At 41.2% G+C, this 12826-nt stretch overlaps 2 pseudogenes; both read right to left on the reverse strand.

The window, feature by feature from the left end:
* Positions 1 to 701: 701 nt before the first annotated feature.
* LOC115662371 (LEAF RUST 10 DISEASE-RESISTANCE LOCUS RECEPTOR-LIKE PROTEIN KINASE-like 2.1) lies at positions 702 to 3891 on the reverse strand (annotated as a pseudogene).
* A 1600-nt stretch (positions 3892 to 5491) lies between these two features.
* LOC115664070 (1-aminocyclopropane-1-carboxylate oxidase homolog 3-like) lies at positions 5492 to 11322 on the reverse strand (annotated as a pseudogene).
* Between the last annotated feature and the right edge of the window lie 1504 nt (positions 11323 to 12826).

Consider the following 12826-nt stretch of genomic DNA (forward strand, 5'->3'; position numbering starts at 1 on the left):
AAATCTATTTGGCAAAGGCCCACACACCAGCGTAGCCTAAAACAAATCAACAGCTTTCTTTGGACAACCCAACTGAGTAGATCAGGTCATCCTCATGAGCCCAAGCAACCACATTCCTCTTGGACATTGCCTCAAACACCTTACGAGCTGAAACCCAATCGGCACTACCCTTGGCAAGCATGTCAATCAATGACCCAACACACGCATGAGAATCATTAGGGAAAACCCCATCTTCAAGTATATGATTATTGGTATAGCAAAGAGATCATGGAACTCCAAGAAACCAAGTCCCTTTTGTTATCCGTGTCCCTAAAAACCCCCTCTGCCCCAGCCCAGTCAATGAATTTGGAGTAGAGATTGATGGGCGAGTTGAGAACCATCGAGTTGGGCTCCAGCTGGGACCGAGCGAGCGCGCGATGGACTCGCCAACACACAGGAGTGAATGCAGGACTTGAGGAGGAGATAGATGGTGAGGAGGTCGGGATTGGACACATCACGAGACATGAGGTCGAGGTGGGATGTTGCTCCGCGGAGGTGGCCTCCATCGAGTTGGGTGATCGGGCAGCAGTCGAGAGTGAGGGTGAGAGGTTTCGGCGGGAAGGAGAAAGCTTGATATTGGACGGTAGAGAGAAGGGAGACAGACTCATTGCTCCATACAAGACGAGCTTGTTCTGTCATATCAAGAGCACTTGGGAAACAAGTAATGTAATCATGAGGCAATTCTTCTACGAAACACAGGAATTAACAAACGGTAAAAGCATCCAGGTTCACGAATTACATGGCCAATTATGCTTATGATGGAACTACCCTTATTTTACATATTATTCATACATGGAGAAAAGAAAATCATACTATCCATGATTTCGTAATCTTATTGCTATTCAAAACTTGGTCCTAATCAGAAAATTGTTGGAGCACTTGATGAAGTTGAGAAGGATTCAAGTTCTATTTCAGATTTGACGTCATCAACTGGCTTGTCGGACGGATACAAAAGTAGCTTCGGGGGCAGTCGCAATTTATCAATATCTCCTTCAAGCATGTCTAGGACCCTGCTTATTGATGGCCGATCATTTGGGATTAACTGAATACACCAAAGGGCAACTAGTTCCATCTTCCTAGTTATCTCTCTTTCCTCTTCTACTACTTCCATTTCAACCTCATTTTCTTTGTTGAGTTGATCGTAAACCCACAAAGGAAAGTAAATTTGACTTGAGCGGTCAGCATTTGCATTTAGATTTCTTCTCCTACTGGCCATTTCCATCAACAACATCCCAAAACTGTAAACATCAGCTTTATAAGAGACACCACCAATGTCCTTGTAGAATAGCTCAGGAGCCATATATCCCAAGGTACCTCTTGCAGCAGTCAATGATACTATGCTGTGGTCCGTAGAATAAAGTTTTGCAAGCCCAAAGTCTGAGACTTTAGGAGTGAAGTTTAGATCTAGAAGAATATTGTGAGGCTTGATATCAAAGTGCAGAATTTGCATGTCGCATCCCCGATGTAGATATTCTATCCCCCTAGCCACACCGAGAGAGATCTCATATATTTTCTTATAATCAAGAGAGTAGTTGCCATCTTTAGAGAAAATATGCTTATCCAAAGACCCGTTCGACATGAAATCGTACACGAGAGCTTGCTTAGAGATGTTGAAGCAAAAACCAACAAGTTGAACCACATTAACATGGTGGATCCTTCCGATAGTAGCCACTTCGCTTATAAAATCTTGGCCATTAGATTTTGATTTGTTCAAAATCTTAACAGCAACTTCATTGCCACTTCTAAGTATTCCCTTGTACACAGAACCATATCCTCCTTCTCCTAATTTGTGTTTGAAATTTTTTGTGATTTTCTTGATATCTGAGTAAGAGTACCTTATGGGCAAAAAGTTGTTATGAGCTTGTAGGAATTCTTCAATGTTTTCGTCCATTGCTAGGTGCCTTCTCCTCCACTTGTAAATTAAAAATATCAACACAAATGGAGCTCCAAGTGTGAACTTTGCTGCGAGGAAGTGGCCTGCGGAGAAATTTGGCCATAGATTAGTGTAGTTTTCTATTTTGTCAAAGTGCTACTTGAAACCTTCATATTTGTAAGGAGAAAAGGACTAGTTGTACCCAAGACAAAGGCGAGATTCGGAGCTGCATTTAGCGCAACATTATACATGGTACTCCACGTAGAATTATCTGTAGAAAAAAAATGAGAATTCGTCCGAGATGACTGAGAATGATTAATTAGAATTAACGAGAAATCAATAAAGAACTAAATCTATCATTTTAGCAATTAAACATAAAAAAAAAGTCACGCTAAGCTATAACCCAAGCCAAAGATAAATTTATACAATCACTGTAAAGTGCAAAGACACACTTTTGTTCATTAAAAGTTGCAATGTGGAGAAGTGTTGAATAAAGAACAGTAAATGAGTTTCGCTCTCCTAGATAGCGCTTAGATCGAACTATATCCTATTGAATCCATGTTACCATAGCATGATCTTTTCTCTTTAAGAAAGACGACTTCGCTCCCCTAGATGCACCAATTGATTTCACAAGTTCAAGAGTCACTCGCGCATAGTTCTAATTTACAGACATCATCCAATATGTGTGCAGTTTATTCACCCACATAAATAGCAGCCATGCAAGGGGCACGAGCTACAATCAAATCTAACATTTTCCCCCAAACAAATATAAAGGAATAGTGTCAAATCCAGAAAAGCTCCATGGTTTGCGAAAAAAAAAAAAGAACAACACTTCTAATTTTTTTACTTAAAATGATGTGACGAATTTCTCTATTGGATATTTAAAGGAACTAATGACTTGATGTTGTGGATCCGACAAATTACAATATCCAATTGACACTTGCCACGTCACTCGTTAAATAAATTTTGTAAGATCTCATGTAGCAGAGCTAGCGTTTAAGAAAAGGAAGAGGAAGAAGAAAGAAAGAAAGAAAGAAAGAAAAGCTTCAGGGAAAGTCGCTTACGAAAATAATTGTGGTTGCACCCATTCCTTAGGTATCTAGAACCTAAGAAGCAAAATCGAAATCTTCTTCCTGGCAAATAGAGCCCCCAATAGGTGAGATTGAATCCCTCCGCCATCATGTTGTGGAGGTCCTTGTAGTTGTATGGACTGCTCACACGATTATACTGATCCCCATCTCCCACCCAATTGTAATACGGTGCGAATGACATCATGGTTATGGTGCAAGAATCCTTGATGTCCCGTGCTTTCTAGATAAAACCCAAGTAGAGCATATGAGTACACCTTCATTTGGGAAGAATTGGGAGGCGTGTCGGCAGAGTATGCTCCCTCGATACAAGGTTTGGTATCGAAATACCAAGTAGAAGCAACGGGTTGTGAACACTTCACGAAGGTCACCGTCGAATCAAGAATCCAAAAGGATAGTATGGACTGAGGAGGTTACTGAAGTCGGAGCTCGCCAATGAGTAACGAGGGAGCGATGAGCAATTACCCTTTTGAAGTCCATCATCAACCACCGTAATGTGACCGTGGAAGTCATCTTCGTTATAATAGTAATCGTAATAGATCGACTTTACATAATACCGGCCAGCATACAGATATAGGACAGTGCGGTTATTTTCACAAGCTAGCTCATACTGAGGGTAGCCGCAGCCTTTTGGATCGCCTTTCAGTCGAAAGGGGTAGCTTATATTACGTATCTCGCCACAGGATGAAGCGGGGCACAAGTGGTTCTTCTTCGCACCGCATCTCGTCCCCAGTAGTAGGACATGCAATGTGAGAAGTAAAACACGGTACATAAATATGGTGATGGGAGAATGAATCATCTCTCCCCTGTTTAATCTGACGCAATGAAAGTTTTAGCTAAATAGTAATGCGATGCAGGCTTTATAAAAGGGAATGCAAATTATGATTGAAAAGACTTGGAGTCGTTAGCAAAAAAAAAAAAGACTTGGAGTCGTCGGTGATCGAAATGTCCAAGTCAACCAATAAAACAAAGTCAAGCGCAGAAAAACGCTAAAGATGTGGACCAGCTACAAGTTTTATTACGTTAGTGGCAATTACTTGGAAATTGTTGTACATGCAGTCAAGCGCACATAACACGGTGGCGGATTGACTCGTACATAGCCTTCACATTAATAGAAAGGAAACTTCTCTGCAGTTTCCAGGGTTAACGTCTTTTGGCAAATTGATTCTCTCTAGGAATCAATTCTACTATCGTAAAAATGAATCGATTTGAATATTTTTGTACCCTAAATTGCATCAAAACCCTTTTAAGTGAGGCATCCTGTGTTGTATTATATTTCAAGGCCAACATTTCATAATTGTCACTTCGATAAATTGTGAAGATGAAAAGAAAAAGAAAAGTATATTGATGATGATAAAATTCCATTCATCAAGTTTTGAATAAAGGTTTTATATAAGCAAATTACTTCTTTGCTTCAATTGATCTAACAAACCTGGCGTGAAAGTCAAACGTGTCATCATCACCAAAATTTAGTCTCGATCCTAAATCTAACTTTTCGGTATGTTCTTAATATCATGTTAGATCCCCGTTTGTTTTCTTTCGAAGTTTACAAGTCATTCATCTCGTGTACCATCTATTCAAAAATCTTGTCTAGTAATCGTGTCTTTTACTCATCATCCTTCGCAGACGGGAAAAAGACCAGACGGAATTATGGTGCGGTGGAGGCGAGTGCGTGTGGACCACGGAGCGATTTCGTGAGGTCAGGTGCGCTAAGGATGACGCAGCCGTTGTGGATCTTACGGTCGTTAGTTTGCCACGTGGAGATGAACGTGCAGGAGGGGGAGTGAAAAAGTTGCGCCCTTGTTTTTCAACTTTTTGTTGGAACAATAATGCTTAGGGTAGGGATAATAATATAAATAATTTTTAAATTTTAACTTAATATGTAATATTATTTCTGAATTTTTAATTTTTTTAATATGATCCCTAAAATTTAGTCTAATGTATAATGTGCTCGGTAAATTTTTAATTTATTCAATGTGATCTATAAATTTTTTATTCATGTTCAATGTAATTCCTGAATTATATGAAAATGTTCACGAAATCGGTGAACTCCCCGGTCACGTCCCCTGAGAAGCCCATGAGGTACGTGGCGTTCACGTGGATCTCATCATTTGCTCGTATACGCCACGCCGTCCATGCTGTCAATGAACAAGCTCACTTTTTGGACGCTCTTACAATCCCGCGGGGAGGGGGGGGTGTTCTGATGGAAAACCCTCCATATCCGGATGCTTTGCTGGGGGTTAATGCAGTGAGAAACTACACAGATCAAATGTGTACAACCGTCATTCAATAGTGAAAATCCACGAACTCACATGTTGACGCAGCGTTCAGCGAGTAATTCAAGCAAAATCTTGCTTAGAGAAAGAAATCTCGAAATTCAATATTGATGATAATGTTTTGTTCTTTAAAAAAAAATCCTAAAACAAGCTTATATATCCCTAAACCAAACCCTACTAGGACTATATAGCATAAAATATCAAAATTACAAAACTGCCCTTAAAATTAAAACCCATAAAAAATATATAATAGAAAAACCCATGTAAACGATCCCGAATCGCTAAGATCCATTGTTAGTCACGGCCAAATGCGGTAAGCTTTGTTCAGAACGCCGTTTCGTTTTAAACGACCGAATTTGAGCCCGATCCGATGTTGTCAACCGGGTCTGCCGGTTTTAGTCGCATCACCGTTTTACCTTCTATTTGGACTTCTGCCTGTCCAACCGGTCCAGAAACACACCACTAATAGATTCTGCATCACATGTCCGACATAATTCATAGCTTGAAATTTTCCAGTGCAGATACGCCGTCGAGTCCTTTTGCAAAATAGTGAGTGACTAAGTCCTTAACCGTAATTTCCCGATAAATTGGGGGATTTTCTTCTGACAGCAGCTCCTCAATAGGGCCATACAACCTTGAAGTATTCTCTGGAGGGAGATGCTGCCTGACAAAACATGCCACTGAAATTCTTGGCCCGATGTTCTTGGCTAGAACTCTGTGACTGACACTGATGAACTTATCGTTCGAGGAAATAGCAAAGTGAAGACCAAAGACTGAAATAACGATCACACATAAATATAGCATACGTAATCAAAGTCGTTGAAAAAGGCGAACACTTTATCAAGTCATTCTTCCAAATCCTAGCTTGGCCGTCAATATAATTAGCTAACACCAAGAGATCGTAAAGAAAAACAACACCCAGATCGAAAAATCATTAGACAGAATTCACTTAGCTCAGTTAATGTTGCAAGAGCTAACTGGAAGTTCCACAGTTGTAACTGAATTGACTGAAGGACCTGCTCGTCAGATCAGCCACACAAAAAAGCACAGATTAGGCTACAAATGTATCGGCTCATGCAAGAACACAGAAACGAGAAACTAACTGGTAGACATGGAATCGTGTGGGAAGGCACTGGAATAGTCTGTTCATGTAGCTTTGCATTCCTGTAACGCCACATTATAGTGCAAAGAATTGCTGCATAAAGGGTGAAGAGCTTGCAATCCATTCCCGTTGTCTGTGCTATTTTTCCTGGATCAAGAAAGTGATTCACCATCTCTTCGGAGACCTAAAGTTCCAAGCAGACGAGATAATACCCCATGGGCTCTGTCTCCACAAAATTTGGGCTAGAGGACATATTGTGAACAAATGTACTGAATTTTCCTCCGAAGCTCCACACAACGGGCAAGAGGGGTTTGGGATATGGATCAATTGAAACAAGTTAGCTCGACAAGGTAAAACGTTAGACACTATCCTCCACAACATCATTTTGTGTCGCTCATGAGCTCTAGCTTTCCAGATTTTGTTCCAAATCCCACTATTGTTACCATTTTCATTTTGCAACTTTATGAGTTTGTAAGCGATTTAACAGAAAACACTCCATCGATAGCTGGATGCCAAATCAATTTGTCTACCCCAATGGAGTTTGGCACATGGATCGAAGGATGGCTTGTATTGAGGTTGGGCAAAATGTCCGATTTAGACTTAATACATCCCAAGTTTTTGTCCCTGGGATAAAGAAGCTTTCTATCTTTTTCGTGCTTCAAAGCAAGGTCGGATCAATAAAAGAAGGCATATGAGTTGAGATATTAGGAATCCGGGGTGATTTCCGACCTCGATCGACTTTCCATCCCCTATTTGATATAGAGTTCCTAGATTAAGTATTTCTCGGTATCTATTATTGCCTTCCACAGAGGAGAGGCTGATGCCTTGACCTTGTGATTCCGTAAATTTGAGGTTTGCAGATATTTCCCTTCAAGTACTCGAACCCATAACTTGCCTCTATCATACAAGATTTCTTGGAATATTCAAATATGTTCAAGATCGAGGACAAAGTTAGGTTAAGCGAGAAATCGGATTTTATTGGGGTAAGGTCAAACTCTTGGATTCCTCCATCAAACCAAGAGTTGAAATTTAATGTAGATGGTGCGTGGAAAGATAACAGAGATGCCACAGATATTATTGCACGATCGTATAGAGGCTCGTTGTCTAAGCGTGGACAAGACGAGGAAGATAGAACTCGCCGGTGGAAGTGGAAGCTGCAGCTCTTCTTCTCGCATGCAAAGCTGCTCAATCCTCGGCATCCATAAGGCGGTTTTGAAAGTGATTGTAAGGTGTTAATTGATGCTATTCAACAAAATGGCATTTGTCCTTGGTGTATTCATCCTTTCGTCTTGGATACTCGCTTACTTCTCAAAGAACAATCCGTAATGGAGTTTCAAGTGGATCAACAGATCTAGTAATGTTGCTGCTCATGAGCTTGCAAAATGGGCTTTTTATCATTTAGGAAATGCTTCGTCTTTCTTTTTAATGATCTCACACCTAGAGTCAAAAACTTAGTGTTAGCGGAGTTTTCCTTAATTTATCGTGTTGATATAGGCTCTAACTCTTCGTGTAATATTGTACTTTTTCGATGCAATGGAAGGTTCGATTTAGCAAAAACAAAACTGGTAGACATGGAAACCACGAATCTCTTCTGAACTGACCTGCATCATGTCTCCCAAGTTTATTATGAGGGCTCCTGGAATTGGGGTAACATCGATCCATTGGTTCTGATGGCGGGCCTGGAGGCCACCAATTTGGTCTTGGAGACGAACGGTGATGAAGCTGCTATCGGTATGATCACTAGTCCCGAGGGTTAAGACTGGTTTGGGACACGCTGGGTAGTAATGGCCGATGACTAAGTGTCCCTCTCCACAGTGGACGTTTTTCAGGTAGCTAGGGTCGAGGCCAAGAGTTTCGGACAGCAATTCGAATATCGTATCTGCCAATTCCAGAATTCTGTCCTTGTACTCAATTATAACGTTTCTGTGAATCGATTGGTTACAGAGAACAGGTGATTAGTCAAACGCAATGAACATCAGAAAATCAATCTCTACCTCAGTCGCTCAAAAATGATCCTACTAATAAGTAATTTCAGAGGTGCTTGAATTACTTAATTTGGTTTTAGATCTGGAGATATAAATGGATCTGATTGATTTGCTTCGCACAAAAACCAAAACCCAATTATCAAAATTGAGGCTCTAAAGCACGAGTTCATGATTCGCGTAACTGAGCAGTCATTCTTGCGTAGCAAAGACAAAGAACAGAAAAGGAATAAGTTTTTCCATTCAAACCGAATCTATAGTCATTCCAACTCCGAATCCCCTGAAGATCTACGCCCCCTTTTGATTGTTTGCTTCAACTGAACTATGGCTCTGAAGCCCTTCGACAAAATCACGAGAACTCCGCGCACGCTGGGCACTCGTTTCGCCAGGCCAAGCAGCAGCTCCATCGAGTCCAAGAGCCCCATTATTACTTAATTATCACGTCTTAAATCTTATCTAGGCTAGAGCTTCTTCGGTTTCTTCCTTTTCTTCCCCTGAATTGCTACGTGTCAAAATTATTAAAAATATATCTCGAGTTTGAGCCCGAAGCGAAAATTTAAATATTCTGAATTGATAATTTGCGGATGTCCGAAATCGAGCAAAAGAAAATATTGAAAATTTGCTTTCCTAATATGCAAGAGTTGGCAGCAAACAAAAGAAAAGGAAAATAGAAAGAATATTTTGTTCTTTCCTAATTCTATTGGGAGTCACGGTCTGCCAAAGAAAGACGAATAGGAAAGTCCAAACTTGGACTTGTTGACCGCATGGAATCCCTTTCCAAGCTGGAGTCGGCCACTGCACGTTCACTTCTTGGGCATATATATATATGGATCGTGTTTTTTCCACTCCTCCTTTGGCTTAGACACTCCTTTTTTTGTGTTTTGATCATACCATCCCTTGTGAGACCCAACACTTCTGATACAACTCTAGAAGAATGATTTTTTTTTAATTATTCGATCCTTCTTCTTTTTCTTTGCGGGTTCCAATTTCCTTTTTTTCTTTCTTTCCATGTCTCTGACATCTCAATTCTTCGCTTTTGCAAATCGTCTTTATATTTTCTCTATGACAAGCCATTCTCTTAGGCCTCCCACTCCTCCTTCTTCTTAAGTAAATCTATCATGCATTTGCAATCCCCTAAAAACTACTTACTTTAGCAATCCGCACACTCCTTATTCACTATCGGAGGTATGGTTCTGGCAAAAGCTTGTTTGTTTTTTCTTTTTAGTTTTCTTGTTCTCGAATCATGCTCATCCTGGTCTCTATTGAGTATTTCTTGATAATATTTTCTTAAAAATGAATTTCACTTTTGGGTCATGGAAATTCTTGATTTTGTGATTCAATTTTGCGTTTAGAGTATATTGTGCATCAAAACAGTGTTTGTGAATCAGTTGCACAATTTCTTTGTAGTCTGTAGCATACTTACATCTTATAAACTTTTTCTTCCTCTAGGTTTAGTTTCTCAATATCCTTTCCATAAGTTCTTCATCCTCAATTTTGTGATGCTGTTGTTGCTTCTCATTAATTGACTTGTTGGAAACAATGACATATGATATGTTTAACCTGGTTGTTTAATCTTAGGAGAATTGAAGTAATCTATTTTCTTTGACAACATTGGAGCCCAAACGCGATTTGCAAGAGTGAAGAATTAAGATGTCAAAGGCATGAAAAAAAGAAGAAAAAGGAAAGTGAGACCGCAAGGAAAAAAAAAGAAACGATATCCAAATAATAAAAAAAAGATCACTTTTGTAGAGTTGTACTAGAAATGATGGACCCTTAAAGGATAATATAGTCAAAACACACAAAAATGAGAGTGTCTAAATCAAATGAGGAGCGAAAAAAGCACGGCCCATATATATATATATATATATATATATATGGCTCCTACATTGGTTCTAGTGAGATAGTTGATGTGAGCAGTGAAGCGGCGTTTTAAGCGAGTGCTTGGTGTGGATTATCTCCGTGGGTTTGTTCGTGAAATTACACCAAGAGTTTAAGTGTTTTTAGTGATTAAATCTTGCAGTAAGATTTATGTATAATTTTTTTGCGAGATTAAGAAATTATTTCGTGAGCGTGTGTTCTCCGCACACGCAGACACGCACAAGCAGAGATTACCGACAGACAGCAGGCAATTCCTGAGGATCCGGACAACGAGGAGCCAAGACGCGGGTGAGCGAGTCCCTCCAGTTCGCCGCCGGAGCTTGATACAGGTCGAAGTTTGCTGTTGTACACCACCTTCCTCCACCCGTAACCTCGCGAGTACCACTCCCGCTTCTCCCCGACGTCCTGCTCGTGGAACCTCCTGACCCCTTCCACCATCTCCTCCATGAGGGCCGCTGGCACGCCGTGGTTAACCGCCTGGAAGAACCCCCACCTCTCGCACGCCTCCCGGACCAGGTCGACCGTCCGCTTCCGCTCGCCGGGTCCTCTTCGGCTTCGGCTTCAGCCCACACCTCCGAAGTCCACGACTGGAACGCTCGGGGTCGACACTAGCGATTCCGAGGCATGACCGAGCTCGAGCTTCAGCTGGTGGTGGACGAATATTCAGGGTATGCGGGTCAGTTCGGCGTTGGCCAGCTCCTTCACGCTAGCCTTCGAGTCGCTGAAGGAATTCAGCTCGGCTCTCCGGTCATAACCACCGTCGGAGTTGAGCCTCACCTCCGTCGCCATTACTCTGTTTCTTCCAGCACGGAGTCAGCGCGGCGAGCGAGGCAAGGTGAGAAAGACTTTCAACACGATATATTCGAAGATATTCTCGACAACGACGTGCATGGAAATGCTTCGCGTCGAGGCCCTTATCGTTTCTTGCGAACGTCTTAGCCACGGAGCTCCATTGTCAAACTCAAGGCTCCCGTTTGGCCAGCCAACGTCTACGTCTTCCGAGCCATACACGATGGTGCAGTACTTGTCACCACGTTCTTGTAGCGGACGTCCGTTGGTGCAGTGGATGCGACATTCTTTACGGTGACGCGGGTCGCCAATACCGATCGCCTCTTTGTCGCCCTTTCCATTAATCAAGCCGCCATTGTCGTCCTACTGTACCGAGCATGACAAGATATTCAAAAATTGAGAGAGACCGCTCTCTCGGATATTCCATTTTTGCTGTGATTCGTGAGCATTCGGTACATTGTAACTCTCGAATTAATTATCTAAGTTGAAATATGTGGCACATCCTATTCCCCAACATGAATGTTATGATATATTGAGTAAAGTCTCATGAAATACTCGTGTCAAGTGACCTGATCAAATGACATCATCTCTACGTTGATTTTCGGAACACTTGTATATATACCCATCTTGAAAAAAAAAAAAACTCAAGACATAATCTTGACATTTAATTTGCACGTAAAACTGAAATTATGCACACGATTCAGCTATTTCTCTGCTTTTTCCTGTCCAGTTTCGCCTGCACACAAACAACACGGCCGGGAACTTTTAAAACATTTCTAATTCTTTTCATAGTCGAGTACTCTATTGACTATGGACAAAAAAAGACATCTATTGTTTAATTAATGAGTTAATACTATAAAGAACCCCAAATTGATACACATGTACCGCATTTACTTAAAATGCTGTCACAACAACCCTCGAACTGGTTTTTTCGTGACACTAAGGAAATGGCTCTTCCTTAGCGTCAAATCTGCACCCATCTTTCTGTGGCGCATAAGTACGCATCGTAGTGTCGGTCCGTCTTTAATCTCTCGGTCTTGTGAACTTGCATGACGAGAAGAGGTTTCCACTGCTTAGAGCTTACGACACCAGAACGCAGTGGCAAAAAACAAAGCTCGCTCCATCTATCGAAAGTCCTTTTTCGGCTCTTATATTTGTAATTGTGATCTTTACCCACAAAAGTTGGAGCTTACGACACCAAAACACTCTTTTCTATTTGAGGTCTTCTTCTGCTTTTAAACTTTATTTTGTTTTCACCCGAAAAGGTCGGAGCTTATGACACCAAAACATAGGCATAGCAGCAAAACTGAAGCACAATCTTTCTGTAATAAAGGCGAAGTACTCCCTCTCTCCCACTCCATCTCCCTCCCTTCGCTAGCCGATATCGCCGTTTTGGCGAGCTTCTTGTTTTTTGAGATTATGTAACGTTGCAATGAGCTTTTTTCCCACCTTGTAACTATAGTTTTGGAGATGATATAGGGACCGCTTCCCGTGTTTCAAAAGCTTTTGTTACTTCTGGGACCAACACATTGTTTGTACCAATTCATGGATCTCCTCATGCTAGATAAACACAGCCTCGCCTTCTCTCGGCTGCTCCAGGATAATTCCTATCGCTTCTTGAGATGAAGAAGAAGAAGTAGGTGCACCCACGAGAAACATTGTCTGGGCATGAAACTGATGTTCTTGGAAGAACGAGTTCACATGAATATAGGACTTTCAAGCACTGACCGATGACCTAGGATTTGACTTAAATACACTAAGTAGAAAACTAAAACATTGTAGATCGAATTGTCGTTCCA

This window comes from Syzygium oleosum, unplaced genomic scaffold (assembly GCF_021117445.2).
Source record: "Syzygium oleosum isolate NSW1041296 unplaced genomic scaffold, Sole_v2.1 Sole_v2.62, whole genome shotgun sequence".
NCBI lineage: Eukaryota > Viridiplantae > Streptophyta > Magnoliopsida > Myrtales > Myrtaceae > Syzygium > Syzygium oleosum.